Raw genomic sequence first — 22,966 nt, forward strand, 5'->3', positions numbered from 1 at the left:
TATTATTGTACTGAACATGGCACTGGGGTTGTATTCACTCACTAATGGTAGTTATGGTGATGTATTCCTATACTGATAGTAGTTCTGGTGATGCATTCATGTACTGATGGTGTTTCTGAAAACATATTAGCGCCAGATTGAAAGCAGAGGTTTACATACACTATCTAAAAAGATACATATGCATGTTTTTCCCACTATCTTACGTGAAATCAGAATAAGCTTTTCCTGTTTTAGGTCAATTAGGATTACCAAAATTATTTATATTTGCCAAATGCCAGAATAATGAGAGAGTGTGTTTTAAGGCATTTCTATTACTTTCTGCAAAGTCAAGAGTTTACATACATTTCATTAGTATTTGGTACCATTGTGCCAAATGTTTTGGATATCCTTCCACAAGCTTTCACAATAGTTAGCAGGAAGTTGGGCCCATTCCTCCTGACAGAGTTGGTGTGAATGAGCTATGTTTGTAGGTTGCCTTTGCCACACCTGCCCTTTCAGCTTAGCCCATACATTTTAAAAAGGATTGAGATCAGGGCTTTGTGATGGCCACTTCAAACATTAACTTTTTATCCTTAAGCCAGTTTGTAAACAGTTTGGCAGTATGCTTTGGGTCATTATCCATTTGGAAGACTCACTTTTGCCCAAGCTTTAAGTTCCTAGCTGATGTCTTGTAATGTTGTTTCAGTATTGCCACATGATCTTCTTTCCTCATGATGCCTTCTATTTTATGAAGTGCACCAGTCTCTCCTGTAGCATAATAAGCCCACAGCATGATGAACCGCCTCCATGTTTCACAGTTGAGATTGGGTTCTTCTCCCTTTTTCCTCCAAACGTAATGATGGTCATTATGGCCAAACAGTTCAATTTTAGTTTAGTCAGACCACAGGACATGTCTCCAAAAATGATGGTCTTTGTTCCTGTGTGCATTTGTAAAAACCTTTCTGGCTTTTTTATGTTTCTTTTGGAGTAATTGATTCTTCCTAGCAGGGTGCCCTTTCTGCCCATGTTGATACATTACTCAATTCACTGTGAATAACGACACAATCTTAGCAGCTCCCGCCAGCATCTTCACAAGGTCTTTAACTTTTATTTTTGAGTTGATATGCACATGTCTGATCAAAGCACTTTCATCTCTAGGATACATAACCCGTCTCCTTCCTGAGTGGTACGATGGCAAGTCCACAATTCTCTTCCAAAGATCTTAGCTGATTTATTTTGCCTTTCCCATGATGCTACACAAAGAAGCAGTGTGTTTTAGGTGTGCATTGCAAAATAATACATTGCAAGATTCCCCCCGTACAGGAATACATAATCAGAACCACTATCGGTAAAGGAATACGGCACCAGAACCACCATCCGTTTTGTTGCAAGCTGCTTTTGCTGCATGATGGATGCAAAAATCATCAGACATATTACTTTATCTATAATGTGGTCTGTTTAGATTCCATTAGGGTATCTGCGAAGTGCTAGACACCTTAATTGAAACCAAATGGCCCCCATTATAGTTTAAGAGAAACTCTTAGCATGATTTTGAAGTGTAAAGTGACAACATGGCTGTAATGATGCAGAAAAACTTTTTAAATTGATACCTTTAGTGAAGAAATTCCCATTGTAGTTCTTCATTAATCACCATGTTATATTTTCTACTAATTAGACTTCGGTGCACAGGATTTCTTCTCCCTGTCTGTGATTCCCCAGGTCCTTTGCCTGTCCCTACCCTTTGAATAACCTGCCTCCTTTATTTGAAATCTCAGCAGTAAACTGTCATTCAATGACTGGAGGCAGGCGGAAGGGCTGGAGGATCACAGACAGGGAGGAGAAGACCTAAGTAGAAACCTTTAAATGTTGATTACAGAAGAACAGCAAAGTGGAATTCTTCACCAAATGTATCTATGCAATCAGTATTACAGCCCTATTAAAAACATGGTTTTACTTTACTTTATAAAATTGTGATGACGTTCTCTTTAAGCTACATGTGTTTCTATGACAGTCCCTGGGTTTTACACTTAAAATTTTGGATGTGGGGGATAAATATCGTTATTCATCACTTTTATTGTGTAAATGGTCCCCAAAGAATAAATGATTCTATAATTTTGTTTGAAATTGCACTCCCTGCTAAGCCTCACTTTTTTTTACTTTTGCTGGTGCTGGTATTTTTTGAGGAAAAAGGCAACAATTCTAGTTGAAGTGATCATCAGAGCTTGTTACCTGGACCATCAGAGGGGGGCGGGGTGTATTAGATGTCCCGATACCTTAATCTTTGACTCATTTCTAGGGGAACCATGGGCTTCATCTGCCTAGGGCACCAAAATACCATGTCTCTGTTATGGCTACCCACAGTGCAAGGAAAATAAGTGACTTCCTTGAACTTTAGAGTCAGATATTGAAGTGTACTGCATGATGTCTGTCTTTACTGCTGTAGCTTAGGAAGATGGAGGACTCTGCTAATCCACTATTTTGTAAAATAAAAACCTATTGTAACTGCTGCAGATTTATCTGTTTTGGGGTTTTTTTTAGATACACTTTTATCAAATAAGTGTATTTGTCTATAAAAGGATTTTTGATAGCTATATTTGCTTTTAGCTCCAAAATCTACAATCACAAGAGAAAGGTAGAATAAGAAAAAGCTATTAAAGGATTATTACTGGTGCATAATGTCCATAGGTATGCATTATCCCTACTAAAACCAATGAAATAGTTCCAACATGTTATATCCTTCCAGAGTTAAATATTTAAGGCTTTGCTGTGTTCCCAGTTGAGTACACTATGCCAGTCTGCTGAGACGATAATTCAGTAGCAGACTGCTGCTAAGAAAAGGATAAGTTTTGTTATTTTGAGCTGCTTACAGAAATATATAAGACTTTATAATGTACATTAACTGCAAATGTGAATATGCAAAGACAGATTTGCTCTATACATAAGTGGCTAAAAAGGTAACCTTACATTACATTAAATAGAACATAAATAGTGAAAATTTTTAGAAGTTTGTCCTTCTAAAATGAAGAATTAGGCTTTTAAAGATAAAGTGAGTGAAATGTTCTTGGCGATATATTTATTTGCTCATAATAATAATGGTAGAAGAATGCATTGGTAAAAGAAAATGTGATTATTATTAATAAAAAGTGCTTGATTTTTAGTGATGGGTGAGCACTAAAATGCTTGAGCGCTCGTTACTCAAATCAAGCAGGTAGGATGCTCATATGGGCTTGATTTGAGTAACTAGGAACATGGAAGTCATTGGGAAACTAGAGCATTTTTCCAAAAGACCCAAACAGGAGGGCCATTTCTGCAGGAAAATCCCTGAAATGGATAGAAATAGTGCTCATATTGAATGGGAACAGCATTGAGTAGAAGCCTGGATGCATCTCTGACTCCCAGGTCACTGAGAGGAACTAAATAAATAAATATATGATTAAAAAAATGACTTAGGGTCCCCCTAACTTTTATAACAAGTCAAAGTAAAGCAGACAGCTGGGGGCTGATATTATCAGGATGAGGAGGTCCAAAGTGATTTAGCCCTTCACAGCCTAAAAATACCAGCCCCCAGCCAACTTAAAATTGGCGCACCACTTTCAATGCGCATATTCTGGCACATTGCCTTACTCTTCCCAATTGCCCTGGTGTGGTGGCAGTTGGGATAATTATTTTTGGGGAGTTGATGTTAGTTGTGTAATGTCAGCTGGCATCATGTCCAGGGATTAATAATGTAGAGGTTTATTCGAATAAAGACTCCCCCCACACTATCCCTCGTTCACCAATTCCACATTCCCCCAATGTGACTGTGAATAGCAGTAAAGTATAGCTATTCACAGGTGTCGGGTAGTATTGACAACTTTCATTAGAGCCAGCGGCTGAAAGCTGAGCTCAGTGAGAGCTGACAGCTTTGATGAGAGCTGTGGTCACTGCCTGGCACCTGTACATAGTTGTACTTTTCTTCTAGTCACAGTCGCCACAGCTGCATTTGGGGAACGTGGACTAAAACAGAGCAGCTTCATGGGAACATTTTTTATAATATGGCAGGCGATTCCTGCATGTTGATTAGCTGTCTGACAGCCGCAAAACACGCAGGGTGAGGACTCGAGCATGGAGCTCGAGCATCCTTAATGCTTGATCGAGTAACGAGCGTATCCAAGCACCCCGATGCTCAATTGAGTATTGAGCAGTGGTGAGTACGCTCGCCCATCACTATTCATTTTGATTAGTGATTCATTTGCAACACATAACATCAGGACTCAGGTGCCACATCTTGACATGGACTTTTTCTTTCCAATAGGCATTTTTCAATACCTGAAGCGTAAAAAAATGCTCATATCATGGAAATTATTAAAAGTAAGCAATTTTATAGTAGAATTGCATAGTAGTCTAAAGCGTTTTTTTAAGGCATTTTTTTTAAATGTTCCCATTAAAAAGAACTCTTTGTGCACCCTTGAGTGTTAATGCAATATCTAATATAAAGCAATAACATACTAATGCTAACTGATTAGACTATAAGACTTATTTCATGCAAAAGCTCTGCAGAGAATATAAGGGTATGCTAACATGAAGATTTCTCATATAATTTGCTCACTGGAACAGTGTGTGGATTTGAAATTAAGTCTAGAAAATAAAAAATAACATGTCACCTACTGAAGCAGATTATTTTCTGAAATCAAGGAGGGTAGCTGAGGATCCATCACGTCAAACTACTAATCTGCTGCAGAAATCCAAAGGTCACGTTGGATGAGGTGGGGATAATATACCATTAAAATGCTTGAAAAAGTAGTAGGTTAGTTGCAATTAAACGTTACATATAGTAACAGTTAGAATTACCTATTAAGTGTAGATTTCAATAGATCAAAACCTAAAGGTGTTGTCTAAAGTCAAAAGTAATTTTCCTCCTAAATCCCTATTTATTTAGTGCTAAAGTCTAAACTAATTTCTAATATATTTGAATTTAAAATACATTCCCTAACTACACTTTTTAACTGCTTTCCCATTTTTTTTTCACTTCCTTTTTGATGATGCTTTCTTTGAGAATCCAAGTGCATGTTGTGTGATGTGCACAATAACAGTGCATTCTCTGTTGTAAGCTCATATCAGAGATAGCAATGGAGCGTGCTGGCAGAATACCCAGCATGCATTTTCAAGTCCACACACTGTTTCAGAACACCCCATTAAACTAAGAGCTTGCGTAGATCATGGGTAAAATATACATATAATAGGGTTAGCATATGAGCTGCAGTTATTTCTTGTATGAAAATAGATTTGTTATAAACCATTGCCAGATAAACAACATGCCTCTTTACTGGTTCGACTTCAAAGAATGGTAAAAGCATAAAATACTACAAATGGTACCATGCATTTTTGAGTAATTTCCTGTCTGGCTGATATCTAATTCCTGCAGGACGTCAATCTAAGTGGTTTTGATCTAGCAGTTCATATTTTCTGGCTGATAACCATCATCAGCATTACAGCAGCATATAATCTAAACCAATTGGTGCCTTTACCTATATTTTTAGCAGATACCAAGAGCATAAAATCAATCTGAGAAATGACTTAAAGGTCGGAACAGATAGCTGGGTATACTTTAACTTTGCATAGAAAAAAATCCTAGGCATTAAGAACAGGATAAGTGTTCAAATTCATGGTTGGATGCTTTCTTTAAGAAATGGTTGGAAACAGTGATGTTGCTATCACCAGAGACATGTGACATGTCATTTGCTTTGTGCCCTGTGTTTTTTGAGAACAATGGTCCCATACTGAAATGTGTTCACCACCTTAGCCAAAAACCAGAGATATCTTTATAGTACAACAAGACATTAGAGTGTGAAGACACCTATACACATTAAAGTTGTCCAAACCTGCTGATTTTGAGGGGAGCAGCCAACCAGCTAATGTGTATGTGGTGATTCCCAATTATTTTCCAACAGATGATGTCAGAGGAAATAAGAATTAAGATGTTTGAATTCAAATGCCCAATCTTTTTGTTCTCTAGATAAGCAAATCCCAGAAATGAGCTGGCTTTCTCCTCTATATAGTATGGGGTCATCAGTAGAGGTAGTTGTTTAGCTGACACTTATCTAAAAGGTATGGGCACCTCAAGATGCAATATTTCTATTGACTTTCGTCAGCTGCTACTTTTTGCAGCCAATAGTTCATGACAAATGAGTCTACTACTTTTGCAAGGTATTGTTGAACTACGGTCCTCCAATATTAAATGCTAAAGGGGGACCTCTGTTGGACAATCTCTGCTTCATTACTTCAGGGCTTCATTTAAAAGGCAAACAATGGATAGAATAAAAGAAACAGCACAAGGCAAAACTATTGGTCACTGTACTGTGGAATGTGTGAGCGATATGAACAATAGATATTCACCTCCCACAGTGAAGCTATTCCTGTTATGTTTGTACTGCTATTCCTAGTGGATTATGTGATCTGCTGTAACTGTGGTCCTTGGTTCAAATCCCACAAAGGACAACATCTATAAGGAGTTTGTATGTTCTCCCTGTGTTTATGTGGGTTTCCTCCGGGTCCTTTGGTTTCCTCCCATACTCCTAAGACTTAAGGCCCCATTGCACGCTACGATGTATCTGACGATATGTCGTCAGGGTCACGGTTTTTGTGACGCACTTCCGTCATCGTTAGCAACATCATTGCGTGTGACACTTACGAGTGACTCCGAACGATCTTAAAAATAGCGAAAATCGTTGATCGCTGACACATCGTTCAGATTCAAAATATTGTTTGTTGTTTCAATCGCAGTAGACATAGTGCTACATTCGACACCCTGCCAATGACGAACAACATCGTTAGCGTCCGTTATCAGAGACGCGGGCATGTCATTACGAGCAATGCTCCATGCCTCCTTCTCTCTGATTGGTGTCACGCCAGGGTGTATGCTATGAACAATTATACGCCTCTGTTGTTGCTGGAATCGTTGGGAGGATTGCTGTGTGACGGTGTTCAAACGACCGCCTTGGTCAAACAATATATTGCTGAACGATGTTACGTCGTTTGTGAGATGGGTACGTGTGACCGCTACAAAACGACCTATGAGCGATCTCGGCAAATGGTAGCAATGATCTGGGCGTGTCACATCACTAACGAGATCACTAGCGATATTGTTGTGTGTAAAGCGGCCTTTACTGATAGGGAATTTATACTGTAAGCCCCAATGAGGACCATGATGATGATGTCTGTAAGAAGGTTTTATGTTCTCCACATGTTAGCTTGGGTTTCCTCCGGGTTCTCCAGTTTCCTCAAACGCTCCAAAGACATAGTGATAAGGAATTTAGATTGTGAGTCCCAATGGGGTCAATGATGATAAGATTTGTAAAGAGTTTGTAAGTTCTCCCTGTGCTTGCCTGGGTTTTCTCCAAGTTCTCCAGTTTCCTCCCACACTCCAAAGACATAGTGATAAGGAATTTAGATTGTGAGTGCCAATGGGGTAAGTGATGATAAGATCTGTAAAGAGTTTGTATGTTCTCTCTGTGTTCGTGGCGATTTTCTCCAAGTCCTCCAGTTTTCTCCTACACTCCAAAGACAGAGAGGATAATGCCTGTAAAGTGCTGTGGAATTAATGGTGCTATATAAGTCAGTAACTTTAATAAATAATATGGTGCCAAAGTGGGCAAAATATTAAAGGCTGACTAAAGTGACTCCAATTTTACACGAGCTGTGCTAATGTGGAAGATGAGAAGCCATTGTTTATATTTTAAATGGGGCCTCACTTAACTTAGTGAGTAATTTATATTCCATAGCTTATTCTATCAAATTGAGACAAATTTATGATGCTACGAAGAATTTACATTAAGAAAGACTTATGATACCACAATGGATTTACATTAGAGATTATTTGTGGAGCACGAGACTTTGTCATGTCTCTTGCATGAAATTATAGTATAAATAACAATAAAATAAGGCCTGCCACTACTATAGTATATAAAAAAATTATCACAAAAGAAAGTGCAGGAGCTGTTACACGGCAGCAGTGAATATATACTATAGGCTTCAGTTTATGAATAATTATATAGGCAGAACTAAACAAAAAATATGCACTTACACATAAGATTGTAATGGATCCTGGAATTTAATGGCCTTGTGTGTTGCTGCATAATGTGAATTACTTCATAAAATTTGATGCAGTTTTACCTCTGCAGCATACTTATTTTCAGATTAAATAAAGTACAAAGTGTTTCGTGCGCTGTAATTTACAATAGACATCACTTTGCATGCTGATGCATGCTTCTTTGAAATATGTTACTCCTTATAAATTATTCCTTTGCATTTATCCGTTCTGTAACTCATGAAAGAATGCATTTTCTGTCCTCTTTAATTCTTGCACAAGTATATATTATATTAAAATAAGTGTCCAAGAAGATTTGCAGATCTGGTTAAAGCACAATAACCCAGTTACTTAAGAACGACGGGGATTCTGCTTGTACGGTTGATAATTTTGTTTTCCTCTTTATGTACAATAAAATATTAATGACAATTTTCATGCTAGGACTGTGGCTACAGTTTTAAATTGAATGTGCAGATCAGTTCAGAAGGTATGTGACTTTTACTCTTCATAACTAAGCTTGCTTCCCATGGCTTACCGCCTTTCTAATTCATAAATAAACAGTGTTGTACATTGAATGTTCTGGAAAAAAATGGTTCCATCTATTCCATAAAAAAACAGGTGACTAGAGAAAGATTCAAACTAACCTGTTGGGCATCCATTTCCATCCTCCTTGGCAACCAGAACAGGACATTTTGGGCACATCTTCCTCTAACTAAGCCTCACAATATCATGATGTTATAGAGGTCTAGTAAGCACCAGAAGTGTCCAAGATGCTGGGTACGGGGTTGTCAACACAGAAGTGAACACTTCCCTCTCCAAGCTGCCACTGCGAACCAAAGTAAACTTTGGATCAGAGAAGTTCAAATTGTGATGCTAATGACTACTTACGGGTAAGACGGAAGACTAGTCAGGAAAGCCGGGGTCTGGTAATGGGAGGACACGTATGAGCACAAGGAGTAAGCAAAGGCATAGTCAGGTCAGTATTCGAGGGTCAGAATTCCAGGAGAGCATGTAATAGGTTCAGGAAGAAAACAGAGGCGGGGTCAGGAAACGGTCCAATGTCAGACGGCAGGAAGTCAGGACAGGAATAGGGAACGGGCAGAGAGAAGTCAAATAACAGTCTGGGGTCAGAAAACCAAGATCAGAACACTAACAGAGACGCAAGCCAACAGCACAACTGCAGGAAAACAGAGGTGGGGTCAGGAAACGGTCCAATGTCTGACGGCAGGAAGTCAGGACAGGAATAGGGAGCGGGCAGAGAGAAGTCAAATAACAGTCCGGGGTCAGAAAACCAAGATCAGAACACTGACAGAGACACACGCCAACAGCACAACTGCAGAACCATAAAATACAACTGGCAAGGGTTTGGGCGAGCATGCTCAGTAAAGAAGCCTGAGCAATTACCAGGAAGAAGGAACACCTGAGTAATCAGCACCAACATGGAATCCTAAGCTGTCAATCAGGCTGCTAACTCAGTAACTCAGGAAAGCACAGCAGAGCATCTCCAAAGGAAAAATGCTCTGCACAGAGGAATTTTGACACAATTTTTTTGTAACCAGAATGGTACTAGTGGTACCCTGTATTAGTAGTATAACATGATTAATATTCTCCTGATCCATTCTTTAACTTCCTTTTCCAACAAACAGTTATTTTTTATATTATTAACCTATGATGTATGCTCTTTTTTTCATCTATTCACATTTCTTTATGTTAGTGTAGCGTCGGACATTTTCATAATGTCGCACCAATAGGAGATACGATGTTGTTCCTTGTTCCTGCGGCAGCACACATCACTGTGTGTGAAGCCGCAGGAGCGAGGAACATCTCTTTACCTGCCTCCACCGGCTATGCAGAAGGAAGGAGGTGGGCGGCATGTTTACGTCCCGCTCATCTCTGTCCCTCCGCTTCTATTGGCCGCCTGCCATGTGACGTCGCTGTGACGCCACATGACCCGCCCCCTTAGGAAGGAGGCGGGTCGCCGGCCAAAGCGACGTCGTCACATGGCAGGTAAGTCCGTGTGAAGCTGCCATAGCGATAATGTTCGCTACGGCAGCTATCACAAGATATCGTACCTGCGATGGGGGCGGCGACTATCGCGCTCGGCATCGCTAGCATCAGCTAGCGATGTTGCAGTGTGCAAAGTACCCCTTACACCTGAGAACAGAACATTAAACTTAAAGGATATGGCCACCTTTTGGGATTTTTTTTTGCAAAAGCATTTCAATAAAACTTTTAGATTGTTTTGTATTCTACAGCTTTTACTTACCACAGTATGTAACAGACTGCGGAACAAATCTGCCACTATGTTCATCTGATTGCAGCATGTGTAACCATTACCTCTCTTTTCTTCCATGATCACCCAAGCTGAATTATGACTAAATGAAAGTTACATTTTGATCTGGTCATAATTCAGTTTGGAAGAGGGTTTTCACACTGTGGGGCCTTTGCCATATAAGAGGATGCCATCATGATAACTGTACAATACTTGTTTGGCAGCCCTACTATAGATTTTGAATTAAGCCCCAGCAGTATTAAATTACTCCTCTGGAATATGATTGTTAAGATAATTTAATGTTAGTAACCAGGATGGATATTATTTTAAGTTATTTTATTTAGTATCTGTTGTACTTTTCCAAGATGTAGGCAAATGCCCTATTGAATTTGCAATAAAGTAGGTGGACATGGTCAGGAGACAAGTAACCTACCCAAACTCTAATCCCACCAGTTCTAGTTTGAATATCAGCCCTAAGGACAAGGTACTACATTCCAAAGCCCATCCACAGGGACATAAATCATGCCAGATTGGGCAAAATTAGGACTCTAGGTCAACTTAACAAACATATAACTTTTTAAATCAAAATGAAGCAACTTTTTGGACACTAAGGACACTTTTGTACAAGAAGAATCCAAGGCATCAAATGTTCACCTCCCCCCCAAAAAATTGTTTTGTCACAGCATATACACAAGAAAAAAAGCTACATTTTGTCCACAGCCATATACAAAAAAAGACACAAAAAAACTATAGTTGTCTTTTTTTATATAGCCTGAGAATGGCTAAACGTTATGTGGCCTAAACATGGTTTATTGTTCTGTATATGCTGTTATGCTGTGACACAGTAAAGATTACTTTTTAAAGGAAAATATCTGGTACCTTGGATTCTTCAGATAAAGGAATTTGGCAATATAGTGGGGAATTGTACCAAGACTGCATGGACCTCGAAGTAGTACATGGGACTGCCCAATTTTCAACACCACCTTTCTACAGTGTATCCACCCATATCCTGTCCACCACTATTAACTTGAGAACGGCAGAAGCTATAGGAATAGAATTGGTGTTTAGGTATAGTATAGTTGCCATGCGCTACGCAATGAAACCACCTATAGCGCCACTTGGTGGAAAACAACGGAGTTAGCATTTTTATCTCGAAAACGGAACGAGAGAGAGAAAAAAAGTGAATTACAAAGTTGTAGGGCATCAACAATTCAATACGAATCAACACCTTGCATACAGAAATGCTATGATATAAAATCCATGACCCCCCCCAAAACATTGAATGCTTGTCACGCATATGGCGCTCATTTAACTTTGATGCTCAAAGTGGCTACCGTCAGCTGCAATGCACATCTGGACTCTGGACAGTATACTGTGTCTTGCTGCATGTTGTGCAATATGGTAAGTGACACGTTTGCACAAGCATCTGTGATACGTCTTTGTAGGTCCTGCAGTATTGGTGGAGGTCTCGCATACACCTGTTGTTTGATGTGACATCACAGAAAGAAGTCCAATGGAGTTAGGTCCGGTGAGCGTGGAGGCCACTCCACGCAGCCACCATACCCAATGACTTGTAGAAAGGTCTCCATGAGGTATCGCTTCATGTCCGCAGCCTTGTAAGTTTTACATGCTCTAATGATAGCATTTCTGTATGCAAGGTGTCGATTCGTATTGAATTGATGATGCCCTACAATTTTTTTAATTCACTTTTTTTCTCTATCTCGTTCCATTTTTGAGATAAAAATGCTAACTCCGTTGTTTTTCACCAGGTGCTGCTATAGGTGGTTTCATTGCTTAGCGCATGGCTACTTTACTATACCTAGACACCACTTCTATGGCTATAACTGCAGCCATTCTCAATTTAATGGCGGTCGACAGGATATGGGTGGACACACTGTATATTACAGAAGCAGAACGGTTCGCCAGTGATGACAGTTTGCATGTAAGCTAGTAAGTTTCAAATAAACCTGAATTAACCTAATTTACAAAGTAGTTATTTTATTGTTTATTAATTAGATATATGTCCTGGTTCTGACTGGCCCATAGGGGAACAGTTGAATCTGCCGCTGGGCCTCGGTGCAGGTGTGGACCCCTGACACTTGAAATGGACAGTGCTTGTTGCATTATATTTGGTTCAACATCTACATAGAGAAGCAGCATCTCATCATTCAGTTAGCAAAAGTACACAGTTTACTTCCATACTGAAGCATAGACACATTTGTGAAAAAAGGTCAGTTAACATGAATTTTGTTGACCTGTGGATCGTTACAATCAATGTCACTGGAAACTCTAATACCCCAGTCCAACACTGTATATATCTTATATAAGGGGTTTGCACATCAGACTACACAGCAGTATCATCCAGAAATTAATTGTATATACATAAAAGCATGTGGGGGGATATTGGGTCATCTACTGTATTTCTGTAATAGATCCTATTACTGATTGTAAAAAAATGATTAACTATTCTTAGAGAAATATTGATTTATCCCTGAAGACAAATTTGACAAATTGACAGTTATAAAAGTTGTAAGATCTGAAACACAATATTATTTCTCTGCTTTTTACACAAATCTATAAATGTTATGGTTTCAACTATGAGGTCATTGATTTCCCTTGACAAACTTGTAAATGCTTAGAAATTACATTTGGGGAAGTGGAGAGATCCTTGCTGACCATGATAGCTAACACTCTATAGGAGAGAGAGAGACAGAGAGAGAGAGAGAGAGAGCCCCACTGCTCCTAATAGCTTGCACACTACAGGAAATAGAGAGAGGACCCCACTGACCAAAAGAGCTTACACACTACAAGAAAGAGAGAGATGACCCTGCTGGCCCAAAGAGCTTACATACTACAGGAAAGGGAGAGGACCCTGCTGACTGAAAGAGCCTGCACATTACAAGAAAGAGAGAGATATGACCCCACTGACTAAGAGCTTACACACTACAGAAACGAAAGAGAGGACCCCAATGACACTAATAGCTTACACACTACAGGAAAGAGAGAGAGGATCCTGCTGACCCAAAGAGCGTACACACTACAGGAAAGAGGGATTACCCCAATGACACGAAGAGCTTACACACTACAGAAGCGAGAGAGAGGACCCCAATGACATTAATAGCTTACACACTACAGGAAAGAGAGATGACCCTGCTGACCCAAAGAGCCTATACACTACAGGAAAGAGAGAGAGGATGCCAGTAACCCAAAGAGCCTACACGCTACAGGAAAGAGAGAGATGACCCCGCTAACCCTTAGAGCTTACACACTACAGAAAAGAGAGAGAGGACCCAACTGATACGAAGAACTTACACACTACAGGGAACAGAGAGAGGACCCCGCTGACCCTAACAGCTTACATACTACAAAAGAGAGAGAGATCCCTGCTGACACTAAGAGCTTGCACACTACAGGAAATAGAGAGAGATGACCCCGCTGATTCTAAGAGCTTAGAAAGTACAGAAGAGAGAGAGAGGTCCCCTTTGTATACTAATGAAGGTCTATGAGCCCGAAAAGTATTTGTTTATGGATTACAAACACCCCTATTAAATACCATACTTCAATTTATTTAATTCTATTTTGAGTGGCAAGGTTTATTGAAGTTGTATTATGGATTTGGATCCTGCTTGTTCACCAACTCATACAGAAATGCCATATTTTCTCTATAATTATACTAGAAAGGGACCCAGGATGGGGAGCATTCTTACAAGAAGGGGCAGTGGATATTGGACATTATAACTGAAATGGGCCCATGATGGGTGACATTATACTGGCAGGGGCATATGGTGGGAGACATTATTACCAGAAGTGACTCTGGATGGAAACAATTATAATAGGAAGGGATGCGTGACATTAGTACAAGATGGGGAACATTATGACATTATGGGGGTATGCAACACGTATGTCTTTACAGGATTTAGGGCCAATACATCTGACCAACATGCAAGCGGGGTCCAGTTCCAAATTTGCTGCAGGTCCATCGGGCTCTAGTTAGCCACTCATTCTAAGTGACCTAAAAAAAGAAACTATCAAATATGATTGGCTGCTATAGTCAACTGCTACATTTTTCCTCTGCTTTAATATATTCATGTGTACATGATAAAGCTATAAGCATAGCCTAGTCTATCTTAGATTTTTTTCCAATAACCACAGCTTTGTATTTTCTCTAACCTGTTTTATAAAATTAATTTCTTCCTACATTCTACATTCTCATTTTACTGTGCCTCCATGTGCCGACATTAGAAGCATTTCCTTCACAGGCACAAAAGCAGTGATTTCTGAAATAGCGTTTGACAGCAATCGTCCCTTTATTCTAGGAAAATGCTTTCTCGGAGTGTAAAAAGGTTTCTAATCATTCTGCATGTTTCTCTGTACTATAAGCTCAAAATGATCAAATTCGTGAAATGATAATACCTATTGAAGAATCACAGAGGTGTAAACAATATAAAAATATTTACACCATCTATTAATATTGGATATAGAGATGGAAGTCACAACCAGCCCTGGTGCTGAGTTTTCATAAAAGGAATAGATGTTTTTGGAAATCTCTTGTTATTAGCTATAATTTGGCATTCTGAGAGACCTCACTTTGCAAGTTTGTGAAAAAGAAAAAAAAATCGCCAAAATTAATAAGCACACCAATAAATAGAGAAGGATTAGTTGCATATCAAACAATTTTAATTATTTTCATTACATGAACTAATTTATCAACTACCCAACCTTAAAGTGAATTCCAAAGAACAAATAACATAAAAACAAACAAAATAAACATTAGCTAAACATTGGCTGATATAGAAACAAATACAATTACTGTATTTTTCAGATTATAAAACACACTTTTCCTCAAAAAAAATTGGGAGGAAAATGAGGGCTTTGGGGTACTTGGTCCTGGGCCTTGAATCACGGGGACGTATCACGGGTGGCCGGTGCCCTATTCCGTGACTCTGGGGGTCACTTAAAAAAGGGGGTAAATAAAAGGGAAAAATAAAAATAAAATGTTTTTCGTGACGCCACTTGCGGTAAGGCGGCTATGTAGGGAAAGCTGCTGCTGCAAAGTCTCTCACTACTGGAGCTGGTGGTATTGAACAGCTTGGATGTTATGGCTGTCCGCAAGTATAGCTAGGCCCCAGGGGAGGATGATGGTGATTGTAGTATGGTGATGCAGACATGTAGGAAGAATTCAGACAACACAGGGGCTGCGGTTTAACTTGTGCTTTACTCACTGGTTTGGTGTAGCTGCAACCCGGCTGGTGCTGGTCTCTACCAATCTGGACCTCAAGTGATTCGGTATTCCCTTGATTCCAGTGCCAGTGTAGTGACCTGGTGAACGTTGCTTCCATGCATCTGTCTGTAATTGGTGTGTCCCCGTGGCCTAAACCGATTTGGGTCCCCTTCTGTTGTCACAGTCAGGCCTGTATGGCAGGCAGCTTAATCCTCTCTTTGGTTGGACCTCTCTCACAGGTCCTGGGTTCCCTCTTTGCTGCTGTGCCCTGGACACTAACATTGGTGAGGAACCTTGAGGATTCCCTCACCGGGCAGATTTATCAGGTGAGCTTGAAGTGTCTTCCTGAACTAGGGCTCTGCATCCCGCCATTGCTCGGACCAGTGAGTACTCACACCGTACTTTCCCTGGCGACCGTACTCCTTTAGTCCAACAAGTCACTTTACACTCTCTGTCTGAGCATTAACTTCTGACTGACTTGATGTCTTACTGACTGAATGTCTGCTGACTAGCTGTCTTCCGACTTAAGGTCTGAAAAGATGTCTGTCTCCCATTGACTCCTTGACTAGCCCCTCCTCCTCCCAGGTTTCTGACTAGAGGATTGGATGAGTCTCGACCAATAGGTGGACATCCATAAGATCCGTCTCTAGCCTGTTACCCAGTCTGGGGAAAAGAGCATGGATGTGTGTGTTTGAATAGTATTTACCGGCACTGGTCTTCTAGGAATCCCAGGGTTAGCACCGCACCTGTTACTGGATGCAATACACTGGTTTTATAATCTGAATAGAGGTGGTGAAGAGGGGTAGCAAGAGGCAGGGAAAATGCTGCAGGCACTGTGCAGGGGCTGTGGACGCTGTGCTTTTGTGGTTGTACTGGGGCTGCAGGCACTGTGCTGTGGTGGCTGTGCTAGGGCTGCGGATACTGTTCTGTGGGTGCTGTACTGCAACTGCTGTGCTGGGGCTGCAGGCTGCTGTGCTGCGGGCTTCAAATAATGGTGCCCACAGTTGGCATGTGCGCAGAAGGAGCTGTAAGCTTAAGATCTCATCTGTGCACACGCTGCCTTCGACCCATTGAGTTCCCAAAAGTAGACTTAAGGAAAATGGTGTCTGTAGGTGGAGCGTGCGCAGATGAGCTCTTTGCTTGTCATTGAGCAGACAGCTCAATCTGCGCACGTGCTGACTCCAGGTGCCATTTCTTTGAAACTCGCACCGCCAACAGTTTCTGGATGTTGCTTACCTCAGAGCGCTCACAGGAAGTATCTCAGACACCTGCCGCAGTGCCTACAACATCGTCCTGCTACAACACTGACCCTGCCTTCTGTGACCCCACTCCACCACCGCTTCTGCCCCCTCAGTAAGACACCACAAGGTTATAAGACAGACTCCTTTTGTTACCCTTTTTTCTTCTCTAAATTTGGGGTGCGTCTTATAAAGTGAAAAATATGGTATATAAACATGTAATAATTTGACATGTCAAAAACATTGCTGTATATGGTTATATGATAAAGGAAGGTTGTTTTTTAAGGCCAATGGTCATATAATTGAGAGAGATTCTGCCTGAAAATGGATAGAGCACATCAAGAAATGAATGTTTTTCAGGAAGTTATCAAATATGCTGCACATTAATCATGTAATAAGCAATACGTGAACCTACAAAATTTTCATTAACAATTTGGGTATAAGTATGAATGATATCAGCCACATCATGTCCCAGTAGGTGATACAAGGTTGTGAAAACCTCTCTGGATGTGAGTAAAAAAATATTTTTTCACACTACTGGTATATACAGTACAGCATACAGCAAAAACGTGAGTGCAACTCTCACATTTTTGTAAATATTTCATTATACCTTTTCATTGAACAACACTGAAAATATGACACTTTGATACAATGTAAAGTAGTCAGTGTACAGCTTGTATAACAGTGTAAATTCGGTGTGCCCTCTAAATAACTCAACACACAGCCGTTAATATAAAAATTACTGGTAACAAAAGTGAGCACACCACTAAGTGAAAATGGCCAAATTATGCCCACAGTGTCAATATTTTATGTAGACACCATTATTTTGAAGCATTGCCTAAACTCTCTTGGTCATGGAGTTTACTAGAGCTTCACAGGTTGCCACTGGAATACTCATCTATTCTTTCATGATGACATCACAGAGCTGTTGGATGTTCGAGACCTTGGGCTCCTTCACCTTCTATTTGAGGATGCTCCTTAGATGCTCAAAAGGTTTTAGGTCTGGAGCTATGTTTGGATAGTCCAGCAACTTTACCTTGAGTTTCTCTAGCAAGGCAGGGGTCATCTTGGAGGTGTGTTTGGGGTAGCTATCATGTTGGAATATTACCCTATGGCCCAGTTGCCTCAGGGAGGAGATTATGCTCTGCTTCAGTATGTCACAGTACATGTTCAAATTCATGGTTCCCTTAATGAACTGTAGTTACACACAGCCGGCAGCAGTGATGCAGCCCCAAACCATGACAATCCCACCACCATGCTTAACTGTAGGCAAGACACACCTATCTTTGTTCTTCTCACCTGGTTGTTGCCATACACGCTTGACACCATCTGAAACCAAATAAGTATATCTGGGTCTCATCAGACCACAGGACATGATTCCAGTAATCAAAATCCTTAGCCTGCTTGTCTTCAGCAAATTGTTTGTGAGCTTTCTTGTACATCTTTTGAAGAGACTTCCTTCTCTGATGACAGCAATGCAGGACAATTTGATGCAGTGTGAGGCATATGGTATGAGCACTGACAGACTGACCCCACCCCTTTAACCTCTACAGCAATGCTGGTAGCACTCATATATCTATTTTGAAAAGTCAACCTCTGGATATGAAGTCGCCCATGCACTCAGCTTCTTTGTTGGACTATAGCAAGGCCTGTTCTGAGTGGAAACTGTCTTTTTAAACCGCTGTCTTGGCTACTATGCTGCAGCTCAGTTTCAGGGTGTTGGTAATCTTCTTATAGTCTAGGCCATCTTTATGTAGAGCGACAATTATTTTTTTTCCTCCTCAGAGAATTCTTTGTCATGTGGAGTCATGTTTAACTTCTAGCGACCAGTATGAGAGAGATTGTGAGAAATAACAACAAATTTAATAAACCTAATTCCCATTCACACCTGAGACTTTGCAACACTAATTCGTCACATGACACCGGGGAGGGAAATTTGCATTTAGGCGGAATTTGCCCATCCTCTTTTAGAGGTGTATTTACTTTTGTTGTCAGCAGTTTAGACATTATTGGCTGTGAGTTGGGTTATTTAGAGGACACACCAAATTTACACTGTTATACAAGATGTACACTAACTACTTTACATTGTATCAAAGTGTCATCTCTTCAGTGTTGTTAATTGAAAAGACACAACATATTTATAAAAATGTGAGGGGTGTACTCACTTTTGTGATATACGGCATGTTTTCAATTCAGACAAGCAAAGAAGCTCAATCAAGACACCTGGGTTAGTAAATGGTTAGTAATGGGATCCATCAACACATCTTCATTATCACATCTTAAACATTTTGTTCTCTCGAATTGTTTCTAGATATGTGCATACCTTGAAAAACTCCAAACAGATGAAATGCATTGGTGTAACATCATTACACTGTGCTTGATGTGTACCGGCTTGCCTGCTGATCAGATGCACTGATCACTTCTTTGAGAGGACCCCTGAATAGACGATGTTCATCTCTCCCGCGGAATGGCATGAATTATCAACAATAGCGGACATATAATAGAAAATTAAATTTTTACATAATTGTATTTGTTTCTTATTTGGTAAATGATTAGCTAATGTATATCTTGTTTTATATATATATATATATATATATATATATATATATATATATATATATATATACATATATATTATTCTTTGGAATGCACTTTAAGGTTGGGTAGGGTTTTTAGTGCTTATTAGTTCTGGTCATTTTTTTATTTTCAGATTATTACTGTATATACCAGAGAAGCTGAGCTAGAGACCTCTCCTATGTAGGAAGAGTTTTAATTAAATTATATAGGTAATTAAACAATGTAGTTCTCATCACTTTTAGAGGCATTTCAAATATTAAAGCTTCCAGTAAAGGCATTATAGTCTGTTAAACTTGATCAGAAGTTTCTCCTATTTTATACTGTATAGTGAATAACATTCCTACCAATTTACAGTAGCCTCCCGACAGACACATGTGCATAAATTCATTACTTAAAAGAGAAACTATACCCCAATAATTCAATGAACTCTAAGAATGTATTGAAAGTAACATATTTGCTCACCATATAGTCGTATTCAGTATAGAGTCCATGTAGCCATATGTAGTACTCTCCTGGATCCATTTTGGTAGGTTCCGGTACAATATGCTCTCTAAAATGTAACAAACAAATAAAAAGCAAGTCCTTTGGGTTCATTACAGACTGAAGTGTGTCCATAACAGCAATAGTTCAAGAATCCGTAAACCTAATATATGAAAACTAGTGATGCTTGAGCGCTAAAATGCTCGAGTGCTCTATACTCGAAATGAGCAGATCAAACGGCTTGGACATGCTTGACTCGAGTAATGAGTATAATGGAAGTCAATGGGAAACTTGAGCATTTTTCCAGAAGACCCTAACAGGAAGGCTGAGGGGGAAGAAAAATCATTCAAATGGATGGAAACAGAGCTCAAATAGAATGAGAACAACATGGTGAACACACATGGACACATCTCTGACTCGCAGGTCGCTGCTGTGGACAATGGTGTTAGAGTTTTAGGGTTTGTGCACACATTGAGTATTTGGAAGCAGAAATTGCTGCAACATTTCTGCATCTCTTGCCTTTTGCCGCATTTTTGAATGCATTTTTCACCTGTGCTTTTTAGTGTTTTTGGACTCTAATGAATGCTATAATGATAGTAGCAATATATAATAGATATAGATAGATATTATAGAGATAGATAAGTAAATAGCTAGAGACAGATATATAGAGATACAGACTTATAGGCAGACATATAATTGCACCTTTCCCCGACATATAATAAAATTGCACCTTGTAGAGCTTATTAGACTGCTTTTTGTATTTAAAAAAATAAGCAAAAAAAAAAGATGTGGGGTCCCTCCTAATTTTGATAAACATCAAAGGAAATGCAGAAAGTTGCAGGCTGATATTATTAGGATGGGAAGGTGCATGGTTATTGGGCCCTTCCTAGCCTAAAAATAGCAGCCCGCAGCTGCCCTAGAAGTGATACATCACATTAGATGTCCCAATACTAGCACTTCGCCTTGGCAGTGTGGTGGCAATTGGAGTAATAGTAGTTGGCATTGATGTCAGCTGTGTAGTGTTAGCTAGCATCAAGACCTGGTGCTAGTAATAGAGAGGTGTCTATCAGATACTTTCATCACAAACCCAGTAACTTAAAGAAAAAACACAAACAGTAATACTTTATTTAAAAAAAGGCGCCAGGTAGTGACAACAACTCTCATCAGAGTTGCCGGCTTAATGCTGTGCTCAGCGAAACTCATCAATGCTGAGACAGAAGAGCACCTTCAGTAACCGGCTAATCCTTCTGAGGTTTAAGAAGGAAAAATATAGGAAATCATTTGTGCCAACTGCTATGGGAATGTACAACAATAACATTAGTGTTAAATCATCAAGGTGAATGTCTACTTCTTTATTTCTTCTACTTTTCAGTTTACCCGCTGTGTAGGACCTAATCTAATGTATAATGTTCTTCTGTCAACTCTACTGTCTTGTCAATTAAGTAATTCATGTTATTATTTAAGTTGTGCTGCTGTGATACCATAATTTCCCACGGGATCAATAAAGTGTATCGTATTGTATCGTATGAGAGTTGGCATCGGTACCCAGTGCCTGTGAATAGCTGTACTTTACTGCTAGTCCCAGGCGCCAGAGCTGCATTCATGGATCGTGGACTACGATGGAACTTCATGGAATCATTTTTGTTAATAAATTGGTGAAAAAGGGATAGTGTGAGGTAGTCTTTATTCAAATAAACTATTTTTTCCTGTTGTTTTTTGGATTATTGGGTTAGTAATGGGGGTGTCTGATAGATACCTCTCCATTACTGACCCTGAGCTTGGTGCCAGCTGACATTACACAGTTTACACCAACCCCCCAAAATATTACCCTGATTGGTACCGCACCAGGGCAATCAGGAAAAGGCGGGCAAAATTCCAGAATTGGCACATCTAATGTGATGTGCCAACTATGGGGCAGCCGCAGGCTGACATTTTTAGGCTGAAAATGGCCAATTATGTGGCAGCCGCAGGCTGATATTTTTAGGCAGCAAATGGCAAAATAATCATGGGCATAACCAGCCTTGATAATATTAGCACACAGATGTCTGCTTTACCTTGACTGGTTGTGACAAATAGGAAGGACATGATGGTTTTTATAAACCATTTATTTACTTATTACGTTAAACAAAGCTAAAAACACCCTTTAGTGCCCCATGAAAGGCAGTAAAGGGTGTAAGTGTACAATCCCTTCCCTAATTTAAGTTCTGCCTCCTAGATCAACTCTCCCTGAACTGCTTCCAAAAGAGAGTGTACCGATCAGCGCATCGCAAGGTCTCAAATAAGACCCAATGAAACGATACTGCTTGCCAATCACAGGAATTCCAGTAGCCAACATGGCTACAGCATACTGTGTAGGGTAGGCAATCTCTGCATGTTTATTTTTTGTCTAACAACCACGAGACTTGCGGGGCAGGCACTCAAGCACCTGCATACACACATAAAAGGCCAAATAAGAACTGTGCCCAAGTACTCTGATGTTCGATTGAGTATCATGCAGTTCCGAGCATGCTCGCTGATCACTAATGTAAACTTATCATAGTACTAATGTAGTTGTATCATTACTCCAAAAAGCAAGTTTATCTTGGTGGTCATCTTTAAAAATAAGCTGTCAACAATATTTCAAACTATTTAAATCCACATGTAACTCTTTCAAAGTGACATCCAGCAATACCTTTACATGGCCAGTCTGTTCCTCCATTACTAAGAAATCAGCATTTGAATTGATATGAAAATGATTATGGGAGAAGCCTCTGAAACTCCAGCTCTATTTCCTGACTAGTGTTTCCTCCTTGACTGGTGACTCCTTTGCCTGAAGTCACACAGAGTAAATGCAGTCAAGGAGGAGGTAGCGCTGCCTTGGGAATAGAGTAGGCGTGGCAGAGGCTCCAGATCTAAAAAACTGCATATATATATATATATATAATATATATATATATATATATATATGTATATATATAGGGGTGTGAAATCCCTTTTGTAAACTTATGCTGATCCATGAATCAATTAATCAGGGGTTGAGGCTGGCTATACATTTAGAATGAAGATGTGATTATTTGATAAGTGATGGAATAAGCAGGAGACACGTTTTCGTCAGCTGCTCTGTCTACTTGTTCACAAAGCTCTCTATGACATAC

General features: G+C 39.8%; 1 protein-coding gene across 4 annotated transcripts in view; it reads right to left on the minus strand.

The window, feature by feature from the left end:
* PRR16 (proline rich 16) overlaps positions 1-22,966 on the minus strand; it is a 584,382-nt gene that overhangs the window by 199,857 nt on the left and 361,559 nt on the right. For 3 of the 4 annotated variants that reach the window (XM_075341878.1, XM_075341880.1, XM_075341881.1), the window contains one exon: positions 19,815-19,902. The exons of the other annotated variant lie outside the window; for it this stretch is intronic. The gene's annotated coding sequence lies outside the window, so the exon portion shown is untranslated. The remainder of the gene's footprint in view (positions 1-19,814; positions 19,903-22,966) is intronic. 4 annotated transcript variants of the gene reach the window in all.

This window comes from Anomaloglossus baeobatrachus, chromosome 1, assembly GCF_048569485.1.
Source record: "Anomaloglossus baeobatrachus isolate aAnoBae1 chromosome 1, aAnoBae1.hap1, whole genome shotgun sequence".
Lineage (NCBI taxonomy): Eukaryota > Metazoa > Chordata > Amphibia > Anura > Aromobatidae > Anomaloglossus > Anomaloglossus baeobatrachus.